General features: G+C 63.0%; 2 non-coding genes across 2 annotated transcripts; both read left to right on the forward strand.

The window, feature by feature from the left end:
- The first annotated feature begins 3,441 nt into the window (after nucleotides 1-3,441).
- On the forward strand, nucleotides 3,442-3,560 carry LOC131869472 (5S ribosomal RNA). The gene has a single exon (XR_009367855.1). It is a non-coding gene; the product is annotated as a 5S ribosomal RNA (ribosomal RNA).
- Nucleotides 3,561-9,483: 5,923 nt separating this feature from the next.
- On the forward strand, nucleotides 9,484-9,602 carry LOC131869490 (5S ribosomal RNA). Its single transcript, XR_009367873.1, has one exon. It is a non-coding gene; the product is annotated as a 5S ribosomal RNA (ribosomal RNA).
- Nucleotides 9,603-15,399: the final 5,797 nt, after the last annotated feature.

Genomic DNA, 15,399 nt, shown 5'->3' on the forward strand with positions numbered 1-15,399 from the left:
AAGGTGCACGCGAGGTGCGCACCCGGGGCAAACCGGGGTCCGGCTTCGTGCACGCCGCACCTTGGAGCACACATCGGGGCGCTCCCGGGTTCGCACCGGCGTTGCGCACCGTGGTGGGCACCTCGGAGCGCACCGTGGTGGGCACCTCGGAGCACACCAAGGTGGGCAGCGAGGTGCGCACCTTTGATGCGATGCCTTCACTAATTTCCATAAAAGGCAAAAAAAAACGAGATTTTAAAATTTCCGTTTTGAAAGATAGTGAGAAAAAGGGAATGCTGGTGCCATCTTGAGCCCGCCCTGGTGCGCAGCCCAGCCAAGGTGTGCGCACCAAGGTGCCCACCCTGGCGAAGGTGCGCGCCCGGGCAATTAACCCAACTTCCAACTTCGCGCGCGCCAGGGTGGGAGCGCACCCAACAACCGGGCCTGGGAAGAGCCAATGCGAGAAACCCCACCAAACGCTCTGACAAAAAAAGAGGGGGCGCTCCAGTAACCCCGCTTCGGAGCGCACCCTGGGCAAACCCAGCGAGGGTGCCCACCCCGGCCAAGGTGCAGGCGAGGTGCGCACCCGGGGCAAACCGGGCTCCGACAACGTGCACGCCGCACCTTGGAGCACACTTCGTAGCGCTCCCGGGGTGCGCACCTCAGAGCACACCAAGGTGGGCAGCGAGGTGCGCACCTTTGATGCGCTGCCTTCACTAATTTCCAGAAAAGGCAAAAAAAAGAGGAGATTTTAAAATTTCCGTTTTGAAAGATAGTGAAAAAAACGGAACGCGGGTGCCATCTTGAGCCCGCCCTGGTGCACAGCCCAGGTAAGGTGCCCACCCTGGCAAAGGTGCGCACCCGGGCAATTAACCCTACTTCCGACTTCGTGCGCGCCAGGGTGGCAACCGGGCCTGGGAAGAGCCAATGCGAGAAACCCCACCAAACGCTCCGACAAAAAAAGAGGCGGCGCTCCAATAACCCCGCTTCGGAGCGCAGCCGGGGCAAACCCAGCCAAGGTGCCCACCCCGACGAAGGTGCACGCGAGGTGCGCACCCGGGGCAAACCGGGCTCCGACAACGTGCACGCAGCACCTTGGAGCACACTTCGAAGCACTCCCGGGTGCCCACCGGCGTTGCGCACCGTGGTGGGCAGCGAGGTGCGCACCTTTGATGCGCTGCCTTCACTAATTTCCAGAAAAGGCAAAAAAAAATGAGATTTTAAAATTTCCGTTTTGAAAGATAGTGAAAAAAACGGAACGCGGGTGCCATCTTGAGCCCGCCCTGGTGCGCAGCCCAGGCAAGGCATGCGCACCAAGGTGCCCACCCGCGGTGCACGCCCGGGGCAAACCGGGCTCCGACTTCGTGCAGGCCGCACCTTGGAGCACACTTCGGAGCGCTCCTTGGTGCGCACCATGGTGCCCACCAGGGCGCACCCGGGGCAAACCGGGCTCCGACTTCGTGCACGCCGCACCTTGGAGCACACATCGGAGCGCTCCCAGGTTCGCACCAGCGTTGCGCACCTTTGATGCGCTGCCTTCACTAATTTCCAGAAAAGGCAAAAAAAAAACGATATTTTAAAATTTCCGTTCTGAAAGATAGTGAAAAAAACGGAACGCGGGTGCCATCTTGAGCCCTTCCTGGTGCGCAGCCCAGGCAAGTTGTGCGCACCAAGGTGCCCACCCTGGCGGAGGTGCGCGCCCGGGGCAAACCGGGCTCCGACTTCGTGCACTGCATGGTGCCCACCAAGGCGCGCAACCCAGCCAAGGTGCCCACCGCAGCGAAGGTGCACGCGAGGTGCGCACCCGAGGTGCACACCCGGGGCAAACCGAGCTCCGACTTCGTGCACGCCGCACCTTGGAGCACACTTCAGAGCGCTCCTTGGTGCGCACCAGGGCGCGCAACCCAGCCAAGGTGCTCACCCCGGCGAAGGTGCACGCGAGGTGCGCACCCGGGGCAAGCCGGGCTCGGACTTCGTGCACGCCGCACCTTGGAGCACACATCGGAGCGCTCCCGGGTTCGCACCAGCATTGCGCACCTTTGATGCGCTGCCTTCACTAATTTCCAGAAAAGGCAAAAAAAAAAAAAAAACGAGATTTTAAAATTTCCGTTTTGAAAGATAGTGAAAAAAACGGAACGCGGGTGCCATCTTGAGCCCGCCCTGGTGTGCAGCCCAGGCAAGTTGTGCGCACCAAGGCACCCACCCTGGCCAAGGTGGGTCACGGGGTGGGTCCTAGGGTGGGTAACGGGGTGGGTACTAAGGTGCGTGCCAAGGTGGGTCATGGGGGTGGGTGCCAAGGTGGGCACCAGGGTGGGTGTGCACCAACCCTAGCCAGGGTAGGTCACGGGGTGGTTGTCGGGCGTGGGCGTCAAGGAGCCAAGGTGGGTGGCAAGTAGCCAAGTTGCGTGCCAAGGTGGGTGTCGGGGTGGGTGCCAAGGATCCAAGGTGGGTGCCAAGGAACCAAGGTGGGTGTCTGGGTGGGTGCCGAGGTGGGAGCCAGGGTGGGTCCCAAGGTGAGTGCAAAGGTGGGTGCCAGGGTCAAGGTGAGGAGCCAATGTGGGTTCCAAGGTGCCAGGGTCAGGGTGAGTGCCAATGTGGGTTCAAAGGTGCTAAGGTTGGGTGCGAGGTTGGGTGCGAGGGTGGGTGGGTGCCAAGGTGTGCTAGGTGGAAGCCCGGGTGGGTCGGCATCCCATGGGTGTCGAGTTGGGTGCCTGATGGGTGCTTCTTGTCAAGTTTTAGTCGTCGGGACTCATTTCGAGCCTTAGAGGTCGTTTCTTGTCCGGTTGCCCTGTCTTCGACCTGGGAACCCAATTTTGGTCCTCGGGTCCCATTTTTTTTTGTCTCGCATCCCACTTTTGGCCTGTGGCCTTTTCGGGGTCGATTCTCGTTTTGGGCATCAGAGCATGTTTCTTCTCCTAAAACCCAATATTTGTTTATTAAGTCTCGGAACACATTTTTGTTCTCGTGGACCCATCATGGGTCTTGGAACGCATTTGTGGTCCTTGGGTCCCATTTTGCATCCCGAAACTTGTGTTTTGGTGCTTGATCCCCTATTTTGGGTGCCCACCTTGCACCAAGTGCGCACCCGGGGCAAACCGAAGCGCCTTGGTGCACCGGGGCAAGATCGAGCGTGCACCCGAGGCGCCCCGAACATTGCACCAAGGTGCACCTCGGCCCACATGTGAGCGCAGGTCGTTGCGCCCGAGGTGGTGTGTGGGCACCGCGTTGCAGACGGGACACTGCACGCACACGACGCCCCGTCCAGGTGCACGCACGTAGGCCGGGCCCGGGTGCACACCCGACGCCCTAGCAAGGTGCGCGCACCCGGGCAGGGCTCACACTTGGCGAACGGGGCGCACTTCGCGAGGGAGGGTGTGCACCTCGACGGGGGTGGGTGGGCCGGGGTGGATTCGCACGTGGGTCGCGGTTTGCTAAGTACACACTGCGACAAGCTCTAAGAACAGGTGCGATCATACCAGCGTTAGTGCACCGGATCCCATCAGAACTCCGCAGTTAAGCGCGCTTGGGCCGGAGTAGTACTGGGATGGGTGACCTCCCGGGAAGTCCCGGTGTTGCACCCTTTCTTAGTTTTTCGACCGGGCGTCGCAATGCTATTTGAATAAACCTTTTGCCCGTTTGCGTTCTCGTCGGGGACCGGGCCGGGGCCGGGGTGCGCTGCCCGCACTACCGCGCGCGGCGGGGGCGACACCGAGCGCGCACCCGAGGCGCCCCGAGCACCACAGGCCACGGTGCAACCCCGGGCGTTGTGCGCGCACCCCGGTGCGCCCGAGGTGCTGCGCGCGCACCCAGGTGAAATCGGTTGTGCACCTCGGCCAGTGCGCGCTCGGTCGAGTCGCGCACGTTGGCCAAGGTGCACGGTGATGTTTCTTACTCTAAGGTTCCGCACCAGACGCCCGGGACAGGTGAGCGAAGCTGGGCGGGGCCGGGTGCGCGGCCGGGGCAGGTGCACGCAGCTGGAGAGAGCTTTGGAGCACACCAGAGGTGCGCACCTTGGAGCACACTTCGGAGCGCACCAATGATGCGCTCCATTCAAAAGTTTCCTGAAAAGGCAAAAAAAGTTGAGATTATAGAATTTCCCACTTGAGAGATTGTAAAAAAAAAAAATTTAAAATGAAGGAAACGCGGGTGCCAAGGTGTGCGCGCCCGGGTGCGCAGCCCAGCCAAGGTGTGCGCACCAAGGCGCCCACCCTGGCGAAGGTGCACGCAAGGTGCGCACACCGAGGCAAACCGGACAATTAACCCAACTTTCGACTTCGCGCGCACCTGCGCACCTTGGAGCGCACTTCGGAGCGCTCCTTGGTGCGCACCAATCTTGGGCACCTCGGAGTGCACCATGGCGCCCACCAAGGTGCGCACCCGGGGCAAACCGAGCTCCGACTTCGTGCGCACCTTGGAGCGCACGAAAGGTGCGCACCATGGCGCCCACCAAGGTGCGCAGCCCAGCCAAGGCGTGCGCATCAAGGTGCGCACCCTGGCGAAGGTGCGCACCCGGGGCAAACCGAGCTCCGACTTCGTGCGCACCTTGGAGCGCACAAAGGGTGCGCAACCCAGCCAAGGTGTGCGCACCCCGGGCAAACCGAGCTCCGAATCGTGCGCACCTTGGAGCACACTTCGGAGCCCTCCTTGGTGCGCACCGATGTTGCGCACCTCGGAGCGCACCCGGGGAAAACAATGCAATTAACCCGACTTTCGACTTCGTGGGCACCTCGGAGCGCTCTCGGGTTCGCACCTCGGAGCACACCGAGGTGCGCACCTTTGATGCGCTGCCTTCACCAATTTCCAGAAAAGGCAAGAAAACATTGAGAAGGTGTGCGCACCGAGGTGCCCACCCTGGCGAAGGTGCACGCGAGGTGCGCACCCGGGGCAAACCGGGCTCCGACTTCGTGCACGCCATGCTGCGCACCTTGGAGGGCCATGGTGCGCACCTTGGAGCACACTTCGGAGCGCTCAATGGTGCCCAACCCAGCCAAGGTGCCCACCGCGGCGAAGGTGCACGCGAGGTGCGCACCCGGGGCAAACCGGGCTCCGACTTCGTGCACGCCGCACCTTGGAGCACACTTCGGAGCGCTCCTTGGTGCGCACCAGGGCGCGCAACCCAGCCGAGGTGCCCACCCCGGCGAAGGTGCACGCGGGGTGCGCACCCGGGGCAAACCGGGCTCCGACTTCGTGCACGCCATGGTGCCCACCGCGGCGAAGGTGCACGCGAGGTGCGCACCCGGGGCAAACCGGGCTCCGACTTCGTGCACGCCGCACCTTGGAGCACACTTCGGAGCGCTCCTTGGTGCGCACCAGGGCGCGCAACCCAGCCGAGGTGCCCACCCCGGCGAAGGTGCACGCGAGGTGCGCACCCGGGGCAAACCGGGCTCCGACTTCGTGCACGCCATGGTGCCCACCGCGGCGAAGGTGCACGCGAGGTGCGCACCCGGGGCAAACCGGGCTCCGACTTCGTGCACGCCGCACCTTGGAGCACACTTCGGAGCGCTCCTTGGTGCGCACCATGGTGCCCACCAGGGCGCGCAACCCCGCCGAAGGTGCACGCGAGGTGCGCACCTGGGGCAAACCGGGCTCCGACTTCGTGCACGCCGCACCTTGGAGCACACTTCGGAGCGCTCCTTGGTGCGCACCAGGGCGCGCAACCCCGCCGAAGGTGCACGCGAGGTGCGCACCCGGGGCAAACCGGGCTCCGACTTCGTGCACGCCATGGTGCGCACCAGGGTGCCCACCGCGGCGAAGGTGCGCACCCGGGGCAAACCGGGCTCCGACTTCGTGCACGCCGCACCTTGGAGCACACTTCGGAGCGCTCCTTGGTGCGCACCAGGGCGCGCAACCCAGCCGAGGTGCCCACCCCGGCGAAGGTGCACGCGAGGTGCGCACCCGGGGCAAACCGGGCTCCGACTTCGTGCACGCCATGGTGCCCACCGCGGCGAAGGTGCGCACCCGGGGCAAACCGGGCTAGGACTTCGTGCACGCCGCACCTTGGAGCACACTTCGGAGCGCTCCTTGGTGCGCACCATGGTGCCCACCAGGCCGCGCAACCCAGCCAAGGTGTGCGCACCAAGGTGCACGCGAGGTGCGCACCCGGGGCAAACCGGGGTCCGGCTTCGTGCACGCCGCACCTTGGAGCACACATCGGGGCGCTCCCGGGTTCGCACCGGCGTTGCGCACCGTGGTGGGCACCTCGGAGCGCACCGTGGTGGGCACCTCGGAGCACACCAAGGTGGGCAGCGAGGTGCGCACCTTTGATGCGATGCCTTCACTAATTTCCATAAAAGGCAAAAAAAAACGAGATTTTAAAATTTCCGTTTTGAAAGATAGTGAGAAAAAGGGAATGCTGGTGCCATCTTGAGCCCGCCCTGGTGCGCAGCCCAGCCAAGGTGTGCGCACCAAGGTGCCCACCCTGGCGAAGGTGCGCGCCCGGGCAATTAACCCAACTTCCAACTTCGCGCGCGCCAGGGTGGGAGCGCACCCAACAACCGGGCCTGGGAAGAGCCAATGCGAGAAACCCCACCAAACGCTCTGACAAAAAAAGAGGGGGCGCTCCAGTAACCCCGCTTCGGAGCGCACCCTGGGCAAACCCAGCGAGGGTGCCCACCCCGGCCAAGGTGCAGGCGAGGTGCGCACCCGGGGCAAACCGGGCTCCGACAACGTGCACGCCGCACCTTGGAGCACACTTCGTAGCGCTCCCGGGTGCGCACCTCAGAGCACACCAAGGTGGGCAGCGAGGTGCGCACCTTTGATGCGCTGCCTTCACTAATTTCCAGAAAAGGCAAAAAAAAGAGGAGATTTTAAAATTTCCGTTTTGAAAGATAGTGAAAAAAACGGAACGCGGGTGCCATCTTGAGCCCGCCCTGGTGCACAGCCCAGGTAAGGTGCCCACCCTGGCAAAGGTGCGCACCCGGGCAATTAACCCTACTTCCGACTTCGTGCGCGCCAGGGTGGCAACCGGGCCTGGGAAGAGCCAATGCGAGAAACCCCACCAAACGCTCCGACAAAAAAAGAGGCGGCGCTCCAATAACCCCGCTTCGGAGCGCAGCCGGGGCAAACCCAGCCAAGGTGCCCACCCCGACGAAGGTGCACGCGAGGTGCGCACCCGGGGCAAACCGGGCTCCGACAACGTGCACGCAGCACCTTGGAGCACACTTCGAAGCACTCCCGGGTGCCCACCGGCGTTGCGCACCGTGGTGGGCAGCGAGGTGCGCACCTTTGATGCGCTGCCTTCACTAATTTCCAGAAAAGGCAAAAAAAAATGAGATTTTAAAATTTCCGTTTTGAAAGATAGTGAAAAAAACGGAACGCGGGTGCCATCTTGAGCCCGCCCTGGTGCGCAGCCCAGGCAAGGCATGCGCACCAAGGTGCCCACCCGCGGTGCACACCCGGGGCAAACCGGGCTCCGACTTCGTGCAGGCCGCACCTTGGAGCACACTTCGGAGCGCTCCTTGGTGCGCACCATGGTGCCCACCAGGGCGCACCCGGGGCAAACCGGGCTCCGACTTCGTGCACGCCGCACCTTGGAGCACACATCGGAGCGCTCCCAGGTTCGCACCAGCGTTGCGCACCTTTGATGCGCTGCCTTCACTAATTTCCAGAAAAGGCAAAAAAAAACGATATTTTAAAATTTCCGTTCTGAAAGATAGTGAAAAAAACGGAACGCGGGTGCCATCTTGAGCCCTTCCTGGTGCGCAGCCCAGGCAAGTTGTGCGCACCAAGGTGCCCACCCTGGCGGAGGTGCGCGCCCGGGGCAAACCGGGCTCCGACTTCGTGCACTGCATGGTGCCCACCAAGGCGCGCAACCCAGCCAAGGTGCCCACCGCAGCGAAGGTGCACGCGAGGTGCGCACCCGAGGTGCACACCCGGGGCAAACCGAGCTCCGACTTCGTGCACGCCGCACCTTGGAGCACACTTCAGAGCGCTCCTTGGTGCGCACCAGGGCGCGCAACCCAGCCAAGGTGCTCACCCCGGCGAAGGTGCACGCGAGGTGCGCACCCGGGGCAAGCCGGGCTCGGACTTCGTGCACGCCGCACCTTGGAGCACACATCGGAGCGCTCCCGGGTTCGCACCAGCATTGCGCACCTTTGATGCGCTGCCTTCACTAATTTCCAGAAAAGGCAAAAAAAAAAAAAAAACGAGATTTTAAAATTTCCGTTTTGAAAGATAGTGAAAAAAACGGAACGCGGGTGCCATCTTGAGCCCGCCCTGGTGTGCAGCCCAGGCAAGTTGTGCGCACCAAGGCACCCACCCTGGCCAAGGTGGGTCACGGGGTGGGTCCTAGGGTGGGTAACGGGGTGGGTACTAAGGTGCGTGCCAAGGTGGGTCATGGGGTGGGTGCCAAGGTGGGCACCAGGGTGGGTGTGCACCAACCCTAGCCAGGGTAGGTCACGGGGTGGTTGTCGGGGTGGGCGTCAAGGAGCCAAGGTGGGTGGCAAGTAGCCAAGTTGCGTGCCAAGGTGGGTGTCGGGGTGGGTGCCAAGGATCCAAGGTGGGTGCCAAGGAACCAAGGTGGGTGTCTGGGTGGGTGCCGAGGTGGGAGCCAGGGTGGGTCCCAAGGTGAGTGCAAAGGTGGGTGCCAGGGTCAAGGTGAGTGCCAATGTGGGTTCCAAGGTGCCAGGGTCAGGGTGAGTGCCAATGTGGGTTCAAAGGTGCTAAGTTGGGTGCGAGGTTGGGTGCGAGGGTGGGTGGGTGCCAAGGTGTGCTAGGTGGAAGCCCGGGTGGGTCGGCATCCCATGGGTGTCGAGTTGGGTGCCTGATGGGTGCTTCTTGTCAAGTTTTAGTCGTCGGGACTCATTTCGAGCCTTAGAGGTCGTTTCTTGTCCGGTTGCCCTGTCTTCGACCTGGGAACCCAATTTTGGTCCTCGGGTCCCATTTTTTTTTGTCTCGCATCCCACTTTTGGCCTGTGGCCTTTTCGGGGTCGATTCTCGTTTTGGGCATCAGAGCATGTTTCTTCTCCTAAAACCCAATATTTGTTTATTAAGTCTCGGAACACATTTTTGTTCTCGTGGACCCATCATGGGTCTTGGAACGCATTTGTGGTCCTTGGGTCCCATTTTGCATCCCGAAACTTGTGTTTTGGTGCTTGATCCCTATTTTGGGTGCCCACCTTGCACCAAGTGCGCACCCGGGGCAAACCGAGCGCCTTGGTGCACCGGGGCAAGATCGAGCGTGCACCCGAGGCGCCCCGAACATGCACCAAGGTGCACTCGGCCCACATGTGAGCGCAGGTCGTTGCGCCCGAGGTGGTGTGTGGGCACCGCGTTGCAGACGGGACACTGCACGCACACGACGCCCCGTCCAGGTGCACGCACGTAGGCCGGGCCGGGTGCACACCCGACGCCCTAGCAAGGTGCGCGCACCCGGGCAGGGCTCACACTTGGCGAACGGGGCGCACTTCGCGAGGGAGGGTGTGCACCTCGACGGGGGTGGGTGGCCGGGGTGGATTCGCACGTGGGTCGCGGTTTGCTAAGTACACACTGCGACAAGCTCATAACGGGTGCGATCATACCAGCGTTAGTGCACCGGATCCCATCAGAACTCCGCAGTTAAGCGCGCTTGGGCCGGAGTAGTACTGGGATGGGTGACCTCCCGGGAAGTCCCGGTGTTGCACCCTTTTTTAGTTTTTCGCCGGGCGTCGCAATGCTATTTGAATAAACCTTTTGCCCGTTTGCGTTCTCGTCGGGGCCGGGCCGGGCCGGGGTGCGCTGCCCGCACTACCGCGCGCGCGGGGGGCGACACCGAGCGCGCACCCGAGGCGCCCCGAGCACACAGGCCACGGTGCAACCCGGGCGTTGTGCGCGCACCCCGGTGCGCCCGAGGTGCTGCGCGCGCACCCAGGTGAAATCGGTGTGCACCTCGGCCAGTGCGCGCTCGGTCGAGTCGCGCACGTTGGCCAAGGTGCACGGTGATGTTTCTTACTCTAAGGTTCCGCACCAGACGCCCGGGACAGGTGAGCGAAGCTGGGCGGGGCCGGGTGCGCGGCCGGGGCAGGTGCACGCAGCTGGAGAGAGCTTTGGAGCACACCAGAGGTGCGCACCTTGGAGCACACTTCGGAGCGCACCAATGATGCGCTCCATTCAAAAGTTTCCTGAAAAGGCAAAAAAAGTTGAGATTATAGAATTTCCCACTTGAGAGATTGTAAAAAAAAAAAATTTAAAATGAAGGAAACGCGGGTGCCAAGGTGTGCGCGCCCGGGTGCGCAGCCCAGCCAAGGTGTGCGCACCAAGGCGCCCACCCTGGCGAAGGTGCACGCAAGGTGCGCACCCGAGGCAAACCGGACAATTAACCCAACTTTCGACTTCGCGCGCACCTGCGCACCTTGGAGCGCACTTCGGAGCGCTCCTTGGTGCGCACCAATCTTGGGCACCTCGGAGTGCACCATGGCGCCCACCAAGGTGCGCACCCGGGGCAAACCGAGCTCCGACTTCGTGCGCACCTTGGAGCGCACGAAAGGTGCGCACCATGGCGCCCACCAAGGTGCGCAGCCCAGCCAAGGCGTGCGCATCAAGGTGCGCACCCTGGCGAAGGTGCGCACCCGGGGCAAACCGAGCTCCGACTTCGTGCGCACCTTGGAGCGCACAAAGGGTGCGCAACCCAGCCAAGGTGTGCGCACCCCGGGCAAACCGAGCTCCGAATCGTGCGCACCTTGGAGCACACTTCGGAGCCCTCCTTGGTGCGCACCGATGTTGCGCACCTCGGAGCGCACCCGGGGAAAACAATGCAATTAACCCGACTTTCGACTTCGTGGGCACCTCGGAGCGCTCTCGGGTTCGCACCTCGGAGCACACCGAGGTGCGCACCTTTGATGCGCTGCCTTCACCAATTTCCAGAAAAGGCAAGAAAACATTGAGAAGGTGTGCGCACCGAGGTGCCCACCCTGGCGAAGGTGCACGCGAGGTGCGCACCCGGGGCAAACCGGGCTCCGACTTCGTGCACGCCATGCTGCGCACCTTGGAGGGCCATGGTGCGCACCTTGGAGCACACTTCGGAGCGCTCAATGGTGCCCAACCCAGCCAAGGTGCCCACCGCGGCGAAGGTGCACGCGAGGTGCGCACCCGGGGCAAACCGGGCTCCGACTTCGTGCACGCCGCACCTTGGAGCACACTTCGGAGCGCTCCTTGGTGCGCACCAGGGCGCGCAACCCAGCCGAGGTGCCCACCCCGGCGAAGGTGCACGCGGGGTGCGCACCCGGGGCAAACCGGGCTCCGACTTCGTGCACGCCATGGTGCCCACCGCGGCGAAGGTGCACGCGAGGTGCGCACCCGGGGCAAACCGGGCTCCGACTTCGTGCACGCCGCACCTTGGAGCACACTTCGGAGCGCTCCTTGGTGCGCACCAGGGCGCGCAACCCAGCCGAGGTGCCCACCCCGGCGAAGGTGCACGCGAGGTGCGCACCCGGGGCAAACCGGGCTCCGACTTCGTGCACGCCATGGTGCCCACCGCGGCGAAGGTGCACGCGAGGTGCGCACCCGGGGCAAACCGGGCTCCGACTTCGTGCACGCCGCACCTTGGAGCACACTTCGGAGCGCTCCTTGGTGCGCACCATGGTGCCCACCAGGGCGCGCAACCCCGCCGAAGGTGCACGCGAGGTGCGCACCCGGGGCAAACCGGGCTCCGACTTCGTGCACGCCGCACCTTGGAGCACACTTCGGAGCGCTCCTTGGTGCGCACCAGGGCGCGCAACCCCGCCGAAGGTGCACGCGAGGTGCGCACCCGGGGCAAACCGGGCTCCGACTTCGTGCACGCCATGGTGCGCACCAGGGTGCCCACCGCGGCGAAGGTGCGCACCCGGGGCAAACCGGGCTCCGACTTCGTGCACGCCGCACCTTGGAGCACACTTCGGAGCGCTCCTTGGTGCGCACCAGGGCGCGCAACCCAGCCGAGGTGCCCACCCCGGCGAAGGTGCACGCGAGGTGCGCACCCGGGGCAAACCGGGCTCCGACTTCGTGCACGCCATGGTGCCCACCGCGGCGAAGGTGCGCACCCGGGGCAAACCGGGCTAGGACTTCGTGCACGCCGCACCTTGGAGCACACTTCGGAGCGCTCCTTGGTGCGCACCATGGTGCCCACCAGGCCGCGCAACCCAGCCAAGGTGTGCGCACCAAGGTGCACGCGAGGTGCGCACCCGGGGCAAACCGGGGTCCGGCTTCGTGCACGCCGCACCTTGGAGCACACATCGGGGCGCTCCCGGGTTCGCACCGGCGTTGCGCACCGTGGTGGGCACCTCGGAGCGCACCGTGGTGGGCACCTCGGAGCACACCAAGGTGGGCAGCGAGGTGCGCACCTTTGATGCGATGCCTTCACTAATTTCCATAAAAGGCAAAAAAAAACGAGATTTTAAAATTTCCGTTTTGAAAGATAGTGAGAAAAAGGGAATGCTGGTGCCATCTTGAGCCCGCCCTGGTGCGCAGCCCAGCCAAGGTGTGCGCACCAAGGTGCCCACCCTGGCGAAGGTGCGCGCCCGGGCAATTAACCCAACTTCCAACTTCGCGCGCGCCAGGGTGGGAGCGCACCCAACAACCGGGCCTGGGAAGAGCCAATGCGAGAAACCCCACCAAACGCTCTGACAAAAAAAGAGGGGGCGCTCCAGTAACCCCGCTTCGGAGCGCACCCTGGGCAAACCCAGCCAGGGTGCCCACCCCGGCCAAGGTGCAGGCGAGGTGCGCACCCGGGGCAAACCGGGCTCCGACAACGTGCACGCCGCACCTTGGAGCACACTTCGTAGCGCTCCCGGGTGCGCACCTCAGAGCACACCAAGGTGGGCAGCGAGGTGCGCACCTTTGATGCGCTGCCTTCACTAATTTCCAGAAAAGGCAAAAAAAAGAGGAGATTTTAAAATTTCCGTTTTGAAAGATAGTGAAAAAAACGGAACGCGGGTGCCATCTTGAGCCCGCCCTGGTGCACAGCCCAGGTAAGGTGCCCACCCTGGCAAAGGTGCGCACCCGGGCAATTAACCCTACTTCCGACTTCGTGCGCGCCAGGGTGGCAACCGGGCCTGGGAAGAGCCAATGCGAGAAACCCCACCAAACGCTCCGACAAAAAAAGAGGCGGCGCTCCAATAACCCCGCTTCGGAGCGCAGCCGGGGCAAACCCAGCCAAGGTGCCCACCCCGACGAAGGTGCACGCGAGGTGCGCACCCGGGGCAAACCGGGCTCCGACAACGTGCACGCAGCACCTTGGAGCACACTTCGAAGCACTCCCGGGTGCCCACCGGCGTTGCGCACCGTGGTGGGCAGCGAGGTGCGCACCTTTGATGCGCTGCCTTCACTAATTTCCAGAAAAGGCAAAAAAAAATGAGATTTTAAAATTTCCGTTTTGAAAGATAGTGAAAAAAACGGAACGCGGGTGCCATCTTGAGCCCGCCCTGGTGCGCAGCCCAGGCAAGGCATGCGCACCAAGGTGCCCACCCGCGGTGCACGCCCGGGGCAAACCGGGCTCCGACTTCGTGCAGGCCGCACCTTGGAGCACACTTCGGAGCGCTCCTTGGTGCGCACCATGGTGCCCACCAGGGCGCACCCGGGGCAAACCGGGCTCCGACTTCGTGCACGCCGCACCTTGGAGCACACATCGGAGCGCTCCCAGGTTCGCACCAGCGTTGCGCACCTTTGATGCGCTGCCTTCACTAATTTCCAGAAAAGGCAAAAAAAAACGATATTTTAAAATTTCCGTTCTGAAAGATAGTGAAAAAAACGGAACGCGGGTGCCATCTTGAGCCCTTCCTGGTGCGCAGCCCAGGCAAGTTGTGCGCACCAAGGTGCCCACCCTGGCGGAGGTGCGCGCCCGGGGCAAACCGGGCTCCGACTTCGTGCACTGCATGGTGCCCACCAAGGCGCGCAACCCAGCCAAGGTGCCCACCGCAGCGAAGGTGCACGCGAGGTGCGCACCCGAGGTGCACACCCGGGGCAAACCGAGCTCCGACTTCGTGCACGCCGCACCTTGGAGCACACTTCAGAGCGCTCCTTGGTGCGCACCAGGGCGCGCAACCCAGCCAAGGTGCTCACCCCGGCGAAGGTGCACGCGAGGTGCGCACCCGGGGCAAGCCGGGCTCGGACTTCGTGCACGCCGCACCTTGGAGCACACATCGGAGCGCTCCCGGGTTCGCACCAGCATTGCGCACCTTTGATGCGCTGCCTTCACTAATTTCCAGAAAAGGCAAAAAAAAAAAAAAAACGAGATTTTAAAATTTCCGTTTTGAAAGATAGTGAAAAAAACGGAACGCGGGTGCCATCTTGAGCCCGCCCTGGTGTGCAGCCCAGGCAAGTTGTGCGCACCAAGGCACCCACCCTGGCCAAGGTGGGTCACGGGGTGGGTCCTAGGGTGGGTAACGGGGTGGGTACTAAGGTGCGTGCCAAGGTGGGTCATGGGGTGGGTGCCAAGGTGGGCACCAGGGTGGGTGTGCACCAACCCTAGCCAGGGTAGGTCACGGGGTGGTTGTCGGGGTGGGCGTCAAGGAGCCAAGGTGGGTGGCAAGTAGCCAAGTTGCGTGCCAAGGTGGGTGTCGGGGTGGGTGCCAAGGATCCAAGGTGGGTGCCAAGGAACCAAGGTGGGTGTCTGGGTGGGTGCCGAGGTGGGAGCCAGGGTGGGTCCCAAGGTGAGTGCAAAGGTGGGTGCCAGGGTCAAGGTGAGTGCCAATGTGGGTTCCAAGGTGCCAGGGTCAGGGTGAGTGCCAATGTGGGTTCAAAGGTGCTAAGTTGGGTGCGAGGTTGGGTGCGAGGGTGGGTGGGTGCCAAGGTGTGCTAGGTGGAAGCCCGGGTGGGTCGGCATCCCATGGGTGTCGAGTTGGGTGCCTGATGGGTGCTTCTTGTCAAGTTTTAGTCGTCGGGACTCATTTCGAGCCTTAGAGGTCGTTTCTTGTCCGGTTGCCCTGTCTTCGACCTGGGAACCCAATTTTGGTCCTCGGGTCCCATTTTTTTTTGTCTCGCATCCCACTTTTGGCCTGTGGCCTTTTCGGGGTCGATTCTCGTTTTGGGCATCAGAGCATGTTTCTTCTCCTAAAACCCAATATTTGTTTATTAAGTCTCGGAACACATTTTTGTTCTCGTGGACCCATCATGGGTCTTGGAACGCATTTGTGGTCCTTGGGTCCCATTTTGCATCCCGAAACTTGTGTTTTGGTGCTTGATCCCTATTTTGGGTGCCCACCTTGCACCAAGTGCGCACCCGGGGCAAACCGAGCGCCTTGGTGCACCGGGGCAAGATCGAGCGTGCACCCGAGGCGCCCCGAACATGCACCAAGGTGCACTCGGCCCACATGTGAGCGCAGGTCGTTGCGCCCGAGGTGGTGTGTGGGCACCGCGTTGCAGACGGGACACTGCACGCACACGACGCCCCGTCCAGGTGCACGCACGTAGGCCGGGCCGGGTGCACACCCGACGCCCTAGCAAGGTGCGCGCACCCGGGCAGGGCTCACA

Source organism: Cryptomeria japonica, unplaced genomic scaffold (assembly GCF_030272615.1).
Source record: "Cryptomeria japonica unplaced genomic scaffold, Sugi_1.0 HiC_scaffold_248, whole genome shotgun sequence".
Lineage (NCBI taxonomy): Eukaryota > Viridiplantae > Streptophyta > Pinopsida > Cupressales > Cupressaceae > Cryptomeria > Cryptomeria japonica.